The following is a 17609-nucleotide window of genomic DNA, read 5'->3' on the forward strand; positions in this document are numbered from 1 at the left end:
AGAAAATTATTGTCATTTCTTATCAATGGTTTAATTTTAATAAAATTTCCATTTTTTTTAACTAATTTAAATAATACTCATTATTTGTATATTTATAAATTTCAATTGAGATTTATTATTACATTGTTTGGATTTGAATATTGATACATATTTTGTTCATGAGTCTTGGATAAATGGTGATTGGATGTCTTGTTAATGCATTTTTTTATGAGTTATTAGTTCAATTCTTTACCCCTCAAATTTATAATTAAAAAAAAATTAAGTTAGTATAATTACTATATAATAATTTAATTATAAAAGGTATTTTAATTAGTTGAGTTCCTATTATTTTACTGATAAGAGGTAATGGGTCAATTTTCCAATTAGGCTCTACTAATAAGCTAGTGGAAAGTGATCCAATCTGTCAAATAATAATCCTTTAAACGGATTTTAAAAAATTATAATAATCATTCCACGAGGCAATACACTTACTTTGATTGAAATTTGACTTTAGGCTTTTGTTCTTTGGGTCGTTAATTTTTTGGCATGTGCTTTTTCACACATATCATTTATGAAAATTATCAATGCAGGGAGAGTAGGTATCTCAGTGCAATGAAGTTAGTGGAGGAACAAATCTACAAGAACGTTAACTATTATTTCAGTTCGTTACATTTTAAGGAGGCATAAAAGTTAATATTGATAATCCCGCCAACAAACTTCCATGGACTCACTCATTTTTTCATCTTCATCGAGTTGAAGGTCGGTCCAAACATGATGGTCAATAAACAACTTAATCGTTGGAAAATATGAGGTAAGTGTTTATTTCCTCTCTTCTTCGCTTTATATTCTCGCTATTGCACTACAATATGTGACAGATGACTGGCTACATGCGTACTTGTTTAACATCAGATAATGTATACCATTTGGAAAAAAAATGGTCTTGTTCATAGACTCAAATGTTTGCTAAGAAAAGGAAAAGAACTTCACTTCATTTATGGTATGCTCAAACGTTCACTAACATTCATTTTAGGTGAACACTCATTTTAATTAAAATAAAAATAAAAAAAATATATATTGAAATATAATAAAAGATAATCCTCGTCAACATGATATTTAAATATAACAATTCAAATTGAGGTTGTTTCCAGTTTAGGTTGCTTCCATTTTAATAGAGAGAAAGATTTAATAATGGTTTTTTAACTTTATTTTTTAAAAGAAACGTATATTCTTTTAATATAATATTATATCAAAATTTGTAACAATATAATTAGCAATTGCACTATTTGCTGTAAAAGAAATGTTGTAAGGCAATGACATAGGAAAGAGTAGCATTAAGCTGTTACATTTACATGATGACAATGAAAGTATCACTTGCAACATCTGGAGCAAAAATCATGAATGTGGTTGATACTCAAAATCAATTTAACAATTTGAAACATTGTGAAAGCATGCAAAAGATTAAGAAGTTTATTTCTTTGTTGTATAAGTCAAATACAAAAAAAGAGGTCGAAATACAAAAAATAAGTAAACTAAAACCAAAATGCATATGGGCCAATATGATTGCAGTCTATAGCACATCATCTTATAGTTGGAATCTGAGTGTTTTGCAGCATTTCGTTTTGAATCTTCAATTTAGAGCAGAGACAACATTAGCAAATTCAATTCTTTCTAACCCAAATTATAACATACAGTAGAGTTTAACAGTAAAAGCCAAAATCATTATCCTAAATTAAAACACTTAAAATGTTTCTAAAATGACTTCCAATATCTCAAATTCCATTGACATGGTCAAAGACAACTATTCCTAAAAGCAAAAACATAGATTTTTTTGTAAGATAACAATATGGTTTAAGCATATATGAGAAAATTTGATTAGATATGGAGTTTCATGCAATGCATGTTAAAACCCCACACAAATGGAAACTTTAATAGTACATGAATAAGGGATCTCAAAGCTTGGTTTCACAATTTTTTCAAAAAAAGATGAAAATCCAATTCATAAACTTAAAAATGAAAATCGTGGAAGCAATTTGAATATGTCAATGCAAAAATGATAGCATTGAGGACTTTGGCTATTTTAATGTTATGCAAATAAATGGAAACGTGTTCGATTAAGCTAAAACAAATCACACGAATTTCAATCTAACAAAGCAGATTTAGTGGAATCTAAAGAAATGAAGGAATATCACTGAAGTCACCTCTCTTATAGTGAAACGCATTGGACATTAATATTTTAGAGTACCGAGGTGGGCATTATCTCTAAAAAATTCTAATTCCAATTTTACCTTTTTCCTCTCGGAGACAATTTCAATATAAAAAATGAAACTAAATCCACTAGTTAAGAGATTAGACATAAATTCCAAATAACCATCTTCGACTTGTCAACAATATAGCTTCATAGCATATCATATTTGCTTGCCTTAAACCATCCAATTTACATTTGAATTTTTCCTTTATTCATCAAATAGATATTTCACTACACCAAAGGACAAAAACTATGTCTTATGATGGATGTGTTGAATAGTTTCTACCCTAGTCCACTTTAAGACTTTTAGGAATTAGGATTCGAATTTTTCAATTTTCATTCATACCAACCTGTATAAGCTGAGCTTTGGACATCGAGTGCATCACTCTATTCCCATCAAGTGCCAAAATTATACCCTACTTCAAAACACAATTGTATATTCAAATTGTCCATTCTGAAGTTAACAATTAAGGTTTTGTGTATTGTAAAATGTCTTTAGATTTTTGTTGTGAATATGATATCAGATGCAGGTTTTGCGTATTGTAAAATATCTTTGAATTTTGGTTGTGAAGATGATATCAAATGCTATGTTTTGTGCAAAAGAGGAATTCCTTTGATGAAACTCATAACTTTTGTTTGGATGAATTATGTAAGTCACTCATTTTAATAAGGGCAAATCAATTTTTCTTTGCCTTTTTGGTGTTCAACCTTGTAAATGGAAAAAGAGTAAATAAATGGAAAGCAAACATTTGGCAATATTTGGCTGCAAGGAGAGAGGCTAAAAGGTGAAATCAAATTTGTGCTTTCCTTTTAGTTTTGGGCCTTGTAAATGGAAAAACAAAAAAGAGATGAAATGGAAAGAAGATTATTTGGCATATTTGGTTGTGTTTGAAAATGTTGAAAAGTATGTGCTTCCGTATTTCTAAGCTACGTAAAATAAGCTCTAGAATGTATTTTATATGTACAACTAACATGTAGCAGAATGTATTTTATATGTACAACTAACATGTAGCATTAAATATTTACAGTCTATAGTGAAAGTAGTTTAGATGTTTGTAATCTATGTTTAGACGAGTTCTTTGAAATTTCGTTTTGGCATAAATGTTTGTTAAAAGGGGTATTCACTCATTATTAACTCTTGAAAGAATTTTGACAATCATTTTGACTTCTTTTCATGCCACACTCGGAATCTTGTGCCAGCATATAATTTTTTTTATTCTTGCTTCATTGCTCTAGTCTCGTCATATTCCTCCAAGTTTGATGATTGATAGTAAACTTTTGGTTGTCCTTTGAAGAAATCCTGAAGTGGGAAACTAGAAACTTAATGAGAGCGGCAATCGACATTATGGACAACCATAACCCAAAACTTGTTGCAAGAAAACTACTACCAACATACAAAGCTTCAATAAGATATGTCATGAGAAATTTATAAGCTACAACAAATGAATTAGGTAATTTGAAATGCCAGATTTTCTTAGGTGACAAATAATTATGGACATACTCTATTTTTAGGATCTGATTTCAAGCAATGTTATAACAATTGAAGTGCATTATTATTTTGTTTTCTAGTACCATTTCACAAACATATCTTTGATCCAAATAAAGGTTAACCAAAAAAAAAAAAATTCGATGCTAACCATTCAATGTTCATCTCATATAATTGCATTAAGAAAGTATTAACAAAAATTTAAAAGTAAGCTCCAGATCTCTTGTACTTACCCTACTGTCATCCGAAGAAGGCTATTTTGATGCAACTATGACTTATCATATTCTATATGAAAGGATGAAAATAGCGCCCCTTTCAGTAGTTAATTTTTATTTTTATTTTTATTCCAAAAGGAATGATTAGTCGATATTGTACTCACAAAGGATGCAAAGTACGAAATGTAACAAATGTCATATCTTTCATCGCTTCAAAGGTAGTCTATATACAAAACTTTATAGGTTCAACATATAAAATCCTTTCTTGACATTCTCATTACAAAGCTTTTCATTCTCATTCCCATGTGCAAACTGTAAATTGAAGAACTTGGTGGTTCATTCCCATGTGCATATTGTAAATTGAGTTATGTATAGTAGGAAATGTTTATTTTTTGTTGAGGAAAGATGTTTATGGTCATTTTTTTGTTGAGGAATTTTCTATGTAGATGATATGTAAATTGAGTTTTCTACAATAAAATTCACATGATTATTTTTGTTGATGAGTATTTTTTGAAGTTACTTTAAAAACATAGTCCCACATATTAGGCAGGTGAATATAAACAATTTATTTTAAGAACATGTTAGAAAGTATCAAATAGTAAGGTGAGAAGTTGAATGGAGAAAACCTAAACACAGGGTTACCCAACTCCTTTTATAGGAATGAACACTAGAGGAGGAGTGGGTAGGTTTTTTTTCTGCATGAATTATATGTTATTAGTCCTCAAGGTTGGTCAAAATTGTATTAAAAGAATAATTTTGGGTTATTATCACATAACTCATGCAAATCAGTTTTTTAATTTAACCGTCAGAAATGCACTATACACTACCACTAACTTAAATTTTGACAGAGGTATAATCCATTTTAGTTAGTACAATACATTTTATAGCTAGGGTTCAATTTCTGCAAAATCCAATTTTATTAGGGAATGATCAGTTTCAACATATGAAAGACTTGACCAGATGAATACATCTTTAGTGTGATCATCATGGGGAGGATAATTTGATGCATAAAATAAATTTAGTTATCAGGAAGGTTTTACATACACAACTATTCTCTTACCAGAAAAAGGCCTTATGTTTTCTACTTTCCCAATTCCTCCCATCCATTTTCAGTTAAAATGTTACCCCAACCAATCAAATGTAAATGTGAAGCAAAAACTCCAATCTATTTACAATCTAACAAAAAAATAGTCAACGTCGAGTATCAGGATTGATTACTGGATCGTTTCGATTTGATGGTGCCATCACTTGCATGGAAAAAAGAACAACAGATAACTCAGTATCAACAAATAAGTTACCTTAAGAACATATTACTACATATCAGATAGTTTCATATAAAAAAATATTAAGAACATGTTAGTACATATCAAGTCATAAGATATGAAGTTGAATTGAAAAAATTAAAACACAGGCTTACCCAACTCCTTGTATAGGAGAAAACATTGGTGGAGGAAGAGGTAGGTCACTTTTTTTCATGAATTACATGAATTCTAAGTGACAAATGGATGAGGTTGTTTAAAAATTCACTGAAAGCACAAATTTTGGGTTATTCTCATATAACTTTGGCAAATCATTCTTTATGGAAAATTTTATGAATATGATCAATGTTATACATATACCACTAACGTGAAACATATGTTTCCTTTAGAAACTGGTCTCACTCAAGCATGGACTTCATGAGGCTTCTTGATGATGCTTACTATTTTGCTTACAGGTCTAGGGGAAATCATAATTATTTATCCATATAAGCATCTCTTTGGAGTTACCAGTTTCGTATAGAAGAAAGCTTTAAAGATAAGCTTAAAAACTCCTTTCGAAGACTAAGAAAGGAATCGTTTGAAGAAATCTCGATGTAGGGAGCTAGAAACTTAAGGAGCGCACCAAAGGACATTATGGATAACCATTACCAGAAATTTGTTACAAGAAAACTACTACCAACATACAAAGCTTCAACAAGATATGCAGTCATCAAAGACCTTTAGGTATTTCCTGTAACACCCTCCTCCAACATCTACCCAAGCAATCGGCCATTCGGGGTAAACATGCGACGTGAGGCGACTATGAAATGACTCGACCTCCTAAGTTACATTAAGGAAGTTGAACCAATGAAAATACACCATACAAACATTCAACATCATCTTCAGGCTTGGAACCAATCCAACACTAAAGCTTTCCCTTGGTTCCCACTGAGATTTTGGACAACTTAAGTTTGAGTTGCTCTCATGCTATAGGCATGACATCGTATGGAAACCCAAATTCGCTCTCACAGGCTTGCCTGCTAGCATACATAGACTAAATTTGTTAGTGCTATGCTAGCGTCCCTAGGATTTGAGCCACTTTTTTAGGCCCATAGCCCATGTCACTGCCCAAAATTTCATGACACCTTCAGAACAATAAAATAACAATGAAATGACAGTAGTAAAGAAAATGATTGAATGAAACCTTGACTGGACCCCTACTAGCCATGACAAACATTTCCTCAAACATATCACAAATATGTAATCTATAGGTGTAAATAATAGTTCTGAGCATAAGGTTCATACTTAGCTGAGAATAGCTAAGAACCATTGATGCCTCAATACATCAACTCCCATTCCATCCATTTGGTTATAGATACATTGATCATTCAATCACAAGTAGAAACGTGGTGAAATCCATACATAGATGTTGTCATAAAACACATATATAACCATCATAATAGCAACAAAAATATGCATGAAAGTACATCCATATAGACCACATATAATCCATCAAAATACTCATATAAATACAAGGAGAAATAACCTTTCATTAATGATGAAAAATCTAAACCTCGGATGGGAATTCCACATTCCACCTGACTGTAGAATGGTTGAGCCAAATCTATCTTTAGTCATTCACCCCCATGCCATATTCCAAGCATGAATGTGGGATATCATAAAACACATCAATCAAAACCCATCCAAGCCTTACAGAGGCCATCCACCTCAACACATGAAATAGTGATTCCACCTCACGATCGAACATCACAAAACCATCATCAGATTGGTCTCCATCAAAGCCTTCCAGGGCTTCCAGATCATTTTTCTAACCAAATCTTTGAGGACAAGTAGCTCAACCCACAGCTTATACTTGGCTTCAAGGGTGTTTTTCCAACTAGGGCTTCTGGAACTAGTAACAAAACCCATTAGGGGCTTTAAGAGAGTTTGTCCAACCAAAGCTTCCATGACTAGTAAGTCAACCCAAGTTATTACAGGGCTTCCAAAGTGTTTGTCAAACTAGTGCTTCCAGGACTAGTAACTCAACCCAAGCTAAGGAAACATGAGAACCAACTAAAAACAAGTAATGAAAGTAAACGCACAATCACCATGGCTATCCAGGAATTGGCAAGGCTAGGAAATCCATTGTCAATCTCAACCATCCTCCATGCCAATGACAAATCACAACCAAAAATCCACATGCATATGCCATGCATGAAAAAATTAGAGAAGGAAACATACATGAAACTCCATACCTTCAAGAAAATCTAATGTAGTTGCTCATCTCAATGACTTCTCGTACTTTCCTGCTCTTCCTTTTCCTTCTTGATCCAATAATCCAAGTATGCCACAACCACAAAAATTTCTCCAAGAAAACTCTAAGTCTCCAAGGGTTTGTGAGAGAGAAAGAATAATGAAAGAGCTCCAAAACTGAACTGACAAAAGGTTACCAACTGATCCTCAGAAGCATTTTAATGAATGAGGTCTCCATTTTCTCCATTTTCCATTATTCTCCTTCATTTTCCTCCTCACATGCAACCTATGGCCTTTCATCTTCTTTTTCTCTTAATTTCCATTATTTTCATAAATAAATGTGCCAAAAATGCCATTTTGTCTTTCCAAAGTTTTAGCCATTGCCTTGGCCAATTTCCTTAGCCATAAACAATCACAAGTGATCCCCATCACTAGGATTTTGTCCAGCATTCATCTTGGAATAATTGTCCCATCATCTGTGGTTATTATTTTGCGTTTATTTACTTTTATTACATGGAATTTACAATATGGATGTTACAACCCCCCCCCTTGAGGGAACACCATCCCCATTGTTCAACAACACCTATAACCACAAAATTTCTGTAAGAAATATACGCTCTCGATAAAGCTTTATAACTTAGCTCGATGCAGTATTCACAATGATCAAACTGCTGAAAGGCAAACAAACATGATACATAACATCATAATGACATGACACCCATACCACTTATTGGATCTTTATAACATATCTCATGGTGGTATTTACATCCATATACATATGTAAATATACTAAACATCACCAAAACATATATCAAAAGGTATACTAAAGCATATACCAAAATCACACCAACACACCAAATAAAAAATTCTTTCCCTTAATCGACAGACAAGGAAGGATACATAGCTCGCATCTGATCTGTCATCTCCCATGTAGCTTCATCAGGCCCAAAGTGCTTCCAATGCACCTTAGATTTCTTGATTGCTTGGTTTCAGACCATGAGCACATTTTTTTGCAATATACACTGAAGCTCTAGCTAGAATTGTTCATCTGGTTCCACCTACAATACAAACCAATCAATAACATGATCATTGTTTCTAACATACTTCTTAAGTAATGACACATGGAAAGTATCATGAGCTTTCACTAACCATGGTCCCAACTTGTCACATGATCTAATTCACAAGGAGCTCTTCTTCAGTTTCTTGTGCAAGTACACATGTTCCCCAACCTGGAACTCCTTGAACAACTTGTTCCAATCTGCATAGATTTTTTTCCTATCCTATGTTTCCTTTATATTTTTCTTTATATCCTACATTTCATGTTCGATGTCTGCTAACATGTCTCATCTAATACATGCCTTATTAACTGGATCACTCCAATTGATAAGAGTGTTGTAACTTCGCCCATACAATGTCTCAAAATGACTCATTCTCAAAGATTCTTGATACCTGTTAATGTATGTGAACTCTACCAAGGGGAGATACTTCCACACTTCCATTGTTCAAGCATCACATACATCCTCAAAATGTCTTGCAATATTGTGTTGACCCTCTTTGTCTTTCCATTTGTCTGCAGATGATAAGTTGAACTCAAAGCCAACTCTGTGCCCAACCCTACAAATAACTCCTTCCAAAATTTGGAAGAGAACTTCACATCCCTATCTGACTTAATTTTCTTCGGAACACCATGTATTCTGACGACATCTCAGATGAATACCAGTGCTACATCACTAGCTGAAAATGTAGACTTTACAAGGATTAAATGTGCAACCTTTGTCAACCTATCCACAATAACGATGATGGAATCATGTTGTCTCACTATCCTCGGAAACCGTGTGATGAAGTCCATGGAAATGAATTCCCATTTCCACTCTAGAATCATGATCGGTTGTAGCAGTTCACCTAGATACTTACATTCTGCTTTCACATGCTGACAATCAAAACACCTAGCCACGAACACTACTGCATACCTCTTCAAATTAGACCAATAGTAAAATCTCTTCACTTTTGTTAGTGTCTTCTGATAACCTGGGTGACCTGAATATGGTTTCACATGGAACTTTCTCAAGATCACCTTCCTGAGCTCATTGTTGTCTGACACATATGTCCTATCTCTAAATCTAACCAATCCATATGTTGTAAGGCAATAGTCCACATCCTGTGCACCTGCACCTGTACCACTACATGTCCATGTACATGTAATACTACCTGTACCTGCACCTTTACCATTACATGTCCATGTACATGTAACACTACCTCTACCTGCACCTGTACCACTACATGTCCATGTACATGTAACACTACCAGCACCTGCACCTGTACCATCACCTATACCTGTATCTATATCATCACTTGTACCTACACCTATACAATCACCTGTACTTGTACCAATACTTTGCTATAACCTATGCACAATATCCATATATCTAACATCCTGCTAACCTTCCCACAAGATGTTATCCTGTAGATCTATCCCAAAGGAGCTCATAGCTGCTAAGTGATTTACCTATATCTGTTTTCTAAGAGAATCTGCAACTCTATTCTCTTTATGTTTGATATGTTGGACTTTGAAATCAAACTCATTGATTGTATCCAACCATCGAGCCTGCCTACCATTCAGATTCGGTTGGTCAAATAGATATCGCAAACCACTATGATCACTCATTAATGTCAACCTCCTACCCAAAATATAGTGTCTCCACATCTTTAGTGCATGTATAATTGCTACTAGTTGAAGATCATGTGTGGGATAGTTTCTCTCATGCTCATTTAGTTTCTGCAACTCATATCATACCAGCTTTCCATCCTACATAAGGACTCCACCAAGTCCCCTATTGCAAGCATATATGCATGCTACAAATTATTTGTTTGGGTCTGCAATATTTAGCACTAGTGCATGTGTCAACAACTGCTTGAGATACTCGAAACTAGCCTCACACTCCTCTTTCCATTCGAACTTCTTACCTTTCTTATGCAGTGATGTGATAGGATAAGAAATTTGTGAGGATTTCTTGATGAACCTCCTAATGTAGCCTACCAAGCCCATGAAACATCTCACCTCATCCACATCCTTAGGATATATCTACTCCATGATGGACCTTATCTTTTCTAGATCTACTGAAATTCCCTGCTTGGAAACAACATGTCCCAAGGAATGTACTCCAGTCTGAAAGAAAATGAACTTGCTAAGATTAGCATACAACTGATGTTCTCTCAGTAATCTCAACGTTGTTTCTAAATGTTCGGCATGCTCTTCCTCATCTTTAGAATATACCAGTATATCATCAATGAACACAATAACAAACTTATCCAAATACGGATGCAACAGACTATTCATCAATCACATAAATGTATTTGGAGCATTAGTTAAGCCAAATGGAACCACAACATACTCATAATGTGCATACTTGGTCTTGAATGCGGTCTTGTAAATGTCCTCCTCCTTGATGCATACTTGATGATATCGAAATCTCAATTTGATGTTAGAGAACACTGTTGATCCCTTCAGTTAATCAAACAAGTCATCAGTCCTTGGCAACAAATATGTTTTCTTGATGGTCACTTTGTTCAACTGCCTGTACTCAATACCTAATCTCAGAGTACCATCTTTCTTCTTCACAAACAATACAGGTGTGCCCCATGGTGATACAATTAGCCTAATGTACCCCTTTTCCAACATTTCCTTCAATTGTAACTTTAACTCAACCAACTCAGGTATGCTCATCTTTTAAACTTATTTTGAAGCTAGACTTGCCCCTGGCACTAACTCAATAGAAAAGTCTACCTCTTTGTGAGGTGGCAACTCTAAAATTTCCTCAGGAAATACATCCCTAAACTGCTATAAAACTGGGTACCTGCTCAAAACATCTATATCCTAAACTTCCTTACCCTTATCACTAGAAGTGTGCACTGCAAAAAATTTACAACCTTTCTTGCGACTACGCTTTGTTTGCATAACTGTAACCATCCTAACTGATGTGGCTTTCTTCTTACCCTGTAAGACTCTTGGTTCTCCATTTTCATCAACACACTCAATGGCTTTCTCATAACCGTCTAATTTGGTTTTATGTATATACAAGTAATCCATGCTAATGAGCCTAGGTATTGCAACAAGAATGTTGCAACTCCCAGGGCTACCAGCTTTACTTATCAACCCAGGGTTCGTACAAACTTGGAGGTGATAGTGCTATATGCACAAGTAAAAGTGAAGGTCCTGCCTGTTGTCACTTCTCATCTGGCAAGAGACCTAAGGGGTTCCAAGCTAGACTTATACAGGGTCAGAAGAAGCTTAATTCTTTGATGGAAGAAGAGCAAATCTATTCTAAGAGAGAGCTACTCTACTGCAGTAATGAAGGAAACAACATGTAATACTAAACCACACCATAACCTAACTAACCATCTAAACAGCTATGCTACACATAATTGCTAAGTCAACACTAACCTAATGCTGCTATCGAAGTTGCATAGGTAAAGGACATTAAACTATATTAGGGTGTAAGTAAAGGAACTAAACTAAATCTGTGTTCAAGTGGAAGAGCAGTTGGAGATCAAAATTGGTGAAAGGCGGATGTAAGGACGTAGTAGTGCATAGGGACCATTGGATCAATGAATGAGCAGAAGATGACGGTGGAGATATTATCATGGGGGCTTAAGTGAATAGATGGATGAACAGGGTTAATGAATAGGATGAATGACGAAGATCTTATTATGGGCGATTTAGTGAATAGGTGAACGAATAGGGTAACAAAGTAGATGAATGGCAAAGATCTTATCATGAGGAATTAAGTGAATGGATGGACGAACAGGGTAATGAAGCAAATGAACGACAATGATATTATCACGAGGAATTAAGTGAATGGATGGATGAATAGGATTAATTAGCAGATGAATGGCAGAGATTGTATCATGGGAAGAAAACGTCCGGAAATGATGGAGCGGGTTTCGAAGGTGGTAAGCAGTTTTCCGCACGCCCTCAAAGTTGTAAGTTGTATTTCTGAATTTCACATGATTAGCCTAACTGAGTGATACGTAGCACAAGAAAACAAATTTTATCATGTGCTCTCAGGTGGATAACGGTCGTGCAAAAATTTGTGCGAGATTTTGCGATATTCGTCTGATCAAGCTAAACAGATCGATGGTGGAGATTGGGGTGCATAAAGTATTGAGGTGACATGATAGTTGTTGGTTGAAGAGACAAATCGATGGCAGAGATTACAGCGCATAAAGTAGGTGGAAGACTTCCTGAGTGATGACCATTTGGTAAACTAATGAATCGTATGGTGATTGGTCAGGTTTGTTGTGGATCAGATGATGAGGAAACAATGCATTAAGAATGTGCTGAAGGAGGTTTCGAATGAAAATGATAGAAAAACCAGTGAGGGTGGAGGTGGACCAAGAGTGAGGGAAAATGATGATGATGAAATGAAACAAGTAACTACGTCAAACAACAAACTCCAAAGCTCATGCGAGAACTAGAAACTTGTGTTTTTGGGGTTTCTAAAGGGTCTCTTCCTCAAGTCATGGTCCCAGAGGGAGGAGGTGAGGCCAAGACACCTGCGGACAACCTTATCGTGAGCTGTTTCTCCTAGCTAACCTTCTAATTGAAGGAAACACAAATGGAATTAAACTAAAACACAACTAATCTACTCTACACTACTGTAATGGAAATGAAGCTACTTAAGAAAATGAACAAAAAACGAGGAAGCTACTTAGGCAAATGAATAGAACCATAAATCTATGCTAGCATACATGTACAATAAATAGGAGATTTGACTACTCAGGTTGGGCCCTAACCCAAGAGCTTCAACCCTCTGAGTTAATTGAGTGCTAGCTCAAAACATAACTCATCTTTATTATAAAAACCATGGATTACATAACAAACTGTCACATGTCTTGCAGCTCAGAAAAAACGTAGAGTTTTAAAATAAGAATTTGAATCCTACTAGGGTCCTAAGCCTGACTATTTATACATTTGAAGTCTCCAACGACTTCCTTCCCCTTAGGGAGGCTTGGCTCCCCACTCAAGATAAACTAGTTTCTATCCTTTTCACTTGCTTGGTTGTCTCCTAGTCCTCATGATTTGGTTATTTTCACTCCTAGCTAATGGAGGAATATTCAAATGGAGGGGTACTAAACGAGGAGGATTTACCTCCTATAATTCCTCTCCCTTGCCCCATTTAAGTTTTGACCAAGGTCATTGCCATAGTTCCTTGCTTTTATCCTTTATTCCTGCATTACATGCACATTAGACCACAAAGAAAAATATCCAAATCTAACTCATCTCATAAACAAAATATAATCAAAAGTATGCAATAAGTTGCAAGAATAGTTGGTTTGACTAAGCTAGGAGGTGAATTAAAGCCAATTAAGGCCAATTAAAGCCCATATAATTACCCAATGATGAGGCTCATCATCAACCCCCTACTGAAAGTGGTGCTCATCCTCTGAGCAACTTAGTCAATGTCCATGTCCTTCATGGCTCTGGTAGCCTCTCTGACATCCCATGCTTCTACTGTGGTCCCTTCTTCTTGTTTATAGAAGCCTGCTTTCCTTTCTACTTCTTCCCACTTCTCTTTTCCTTTTCAATTTTTCTCCCTTCTAGCATCCCTAGGAGTAGTGGTGGACTGAGTTTTAGGCCTATCCAATTGACCTTCAACCTTTGCATTGATTTCTTATACATAGGTGTCATGTTGAGTGCCTCTCTCAACCTTTGAGGGGAGTGATATTCTCTGATTTTCAAGCTGTGTGGAAGTGTTTTCCGTCTCCTTTAACAGGCATATATATTGGTCACAAAATTTCTCTTTATTAATTTCTTCCTCGGTTACAAACTCGACTCCACCTTGTGCACTCAGCTGCAAGGGTCCGCGCACTCAGCTGCAGACTACTAGGCCTCTGTGTAGTCAACTGCAAAGCCTTTTCCTAGTCTACGACCCAAAGACACACTTATTCACTTAGACTCTTTCTTCTCTTTACTTTCTCCTACTACCTTACACTTAGAGACTCACTCTATTTATACCCTCCCATGGTCTTGGGACCATGGGTAGGCTGACATTACATTACAAGAATAGGGTGGAAAACTCTATGACTCTATCATTCATTTCGTGCTCCAAGCCCGCAATTCGCGGAGTCTTTACAAAAATATTAGGTCAAAACTTAGGCTTTGAGCCCCAAAACATACCTTGGGGGGATTCCATTCCCAAAATGAGGGTTTTGATGTCATCCTCCACTGGTAAGTTTCTGAAGACTAACCATTTTGTAAGGATCCTGAGGGTTTGGAGGGCACCCTTAACAAGGATCCTAATCAACCCATGGTGAGTGAACTGTTGGGAATTCCCTTCCTTTACTTTGTTGTTGGAGTCTATGAGTGATTGCATCAGGAAATAGGGTATGTTGAGCCTTTGGTGAACTGGTGTTTCTACCCCAAGTCTTAATTCTTCAAGCATTCTAAAATGGTTGCCATATAAACACTATATCTATAAAACGATAGGTGAGATGATAGGGTATGGTGAATGAGGTGGACGGTAATGAATGAGGGTGGCGGATGACGTCGAGGAGATGAGATGGATTGGAGTGATGGTGGTGGCCTGCTGTGGTGGTAGGGAGTGTACAGGATGGTCATTGGGCTTGAACCCCCGAAGAGAACTTTATCTACCTCTCTAACCCACAATTACTTAAATCTTGTGCTACTGCTCGAACTTTAATATGGGTTGGGGCCCCACCTCACGTCACTGTTTTCAGGCTCTTGCATTCTCTCTTGACTTATTAAAGAATTTCCTTTTTGCTACATTTTCACTTATAAACCAACTACCTCATACTCTTTACAACTTTTGATCAAATGATACATATGAGTGAGTGAGTGGGATACTTACCTATGGTATTGATGTCACGCTGCAGTTGTCGAAGATCAGAGGTGCTGTTGATGGTCATTCTTCTTCCTCCTTTGCTGTCTGCTGATGGTTTATTGGGTTTTGCAGGTGTCTGTGACTGAATATCTGATGTTGTTGTTGGTGCTGTGGAGCTCATGGATCACCCTAGTGAAGACCTATAGCTGAAGATTGATATTATGTGGGATAGGGTGATGATAATGTTTGAGGTGATTGGTTAGATCATGTCTAATATGAATTTTGGGGACCTAACCAATCTACCATTCTAGGGATCCTGTAGAAAACACAATCTTCACCTGAATTGAAGCAATGAAGCGAAAAACAATGGAATTGATGGAGGGATGCATGGTAAGGAGTGGAGGAGATGAATATATGTGAGGTAGGGTTCCCTTTGGATCTTCTCTTTGCTCCTTGATTTTATTTCTCACCCACTTACAAATAAAAATTATGTATTTTTATTTTTTTCTTTTATTATTATATTTTTTTGAAAAACACCTAGGCTGCCTCAAAGAGGTTTTCACCCTAGATATCTGCCATGGTCGCCTCACTAGGTTTTCAACCCAAATATGGGACTCAGGCACCACATGGAGGTTTTCACCTAAATCCCTTTTCTTTTTTTTCTTTTTTAATGTCGTGATGAGGTAGGAGTTGGAAATTTCTCCACCACCATCAATGTCTTATTTATATTGTCAATGAACTCTTATTTTGATAAAGGCTTCTTGTACATTTTCAAATGGTGTCCATTAACAAGCAAAGGAATGGCTTCTTTATCTATAGTTCTAATTGGCATTGAACCATTTCCATGGCATCTTTCCACCACAGAAGGTCTGAGCCATCTTGTCCTTAGCTTGCCCTTGAAGTCTTTATACCTAGAAACATATAACAATACCCAGTCTCCCTCTTTAAATTGCTTCTCCTTGATATGTTTTTCATTCTGGATCTTCCTCTGAAGATGAACTATCTTTGTATGTAGGAGGGCCTGCATTCTGAATTCATCCAAGCCATTCAAATGGAACAATATTTCTTTCTGTGCATGACTGAGATCCAAATCTAGTTGGGCTGCCATCCTCAATGTGTTATATTCAAACTCAATGGACAACAAAGCCTTTTTCCCATATACCAGCTCATAGGGTGTAAATCCAGTGGTGGTCTTCCATGTTGTATTATAGGCCCAAGTGGCCTCAATTGGTCTCTCTGCCCAATCCTTCCTACTTCTGCTCACTACCTTGGTTAACATGTTCTCCAGTTACCTATTGATCACCTCCACTTGCCCATTAGCTTGTGTATGATAAAGAGTGGAGGTCCTATGCTTGATTTTGTGATGGCTGAGTAGTTCTTCAATCATGTTGGAGGTAAACTTGTTGCCTTGTTCTCTGACTAGCTCTCTAGGGCTCCCAAATTTGTAGAATTCATTCCCCCTTATGAACTAAACCATCTTCTCTTCTGTTGTTGCCTTAATTGCCTTGGTTTCAACCCACTTAGTCAAATAATCAGTGCACACAATAATGTACTGCTTTTGCTTTGAAGGAGTGTTGATAGGCCCAATGAAGTCCATGCCCCACTTATCAAATGGCTTGAAAGTCACTTGAGGTTGTAGGGGCATTTCATCTCTTAGAGTAGGATTTCCCATCCTCTGGCACCGATCAAATTGACTAATGTACTTTTTCACATCCTGATGAAGAGTAGGCCACTAATAGCCTACTTGCCATACTTTGAATGTTGACCTCTTTGCTGCAAAGTGACCTTCACAAGGCCCATCATGACAGGTCAGAAGGATGTCAAAGACTTCCTCTTCCCTTACACACCTTCTCAAGATTTGATCTAGGCCAAGTTTGAAATGATTGTCCCTAATCCAGGAGAAGGGGTTGCTCTTCCTGACTATCTTGCTCTTTTCTTTGGAGGGAAAGTTTGGTGCAAACTATGCTGATACCAAATAGTTTGCTATATTAGCAAACCATGGGGAGAGAACTAAAATAGCAAACAAATGCTCATCTGATAACTGGTCATCCACCATTCCTTCTTCACCTATAGGTAGATTCATCCTAGATAGAAAGTCTACAACAACATTTTCCTTACCAGGCTTATCAACAATAGTGAGATCAAATTGCTATGATAAAAGCAACCATCTTATAATTCTAGCATTTACATCTGGTTTGTTCATTAAATATTTGATTGCAGCATGATCAATATGCACAAATGTTTGATAGCCTATAATGTAATGCCTAAATTTGTTTAATGAATGCAGAACAACCAGGAGTTCCTTTTCGGTCATAGTATAATTTAGCTCAGCCTTTGACAGGTTCTTACTGG

The sequence above is a fragment of the Pinus tabuliformis genome, chromosome 1_2, assembly GCF_031772625.1.
Source record: "Pinus tabuliformis cultivar Carrire ecotype Pingquan chromosome 1_2, CPIR1, whole genome shotgun sequence".
Classification (NCBI taxonomy): Eukaryota; Viridiplantae; Streptophyta; class Pinopsida; order Pinales; family Pinaceae; genus Pinus; species Pinus tabuliformis.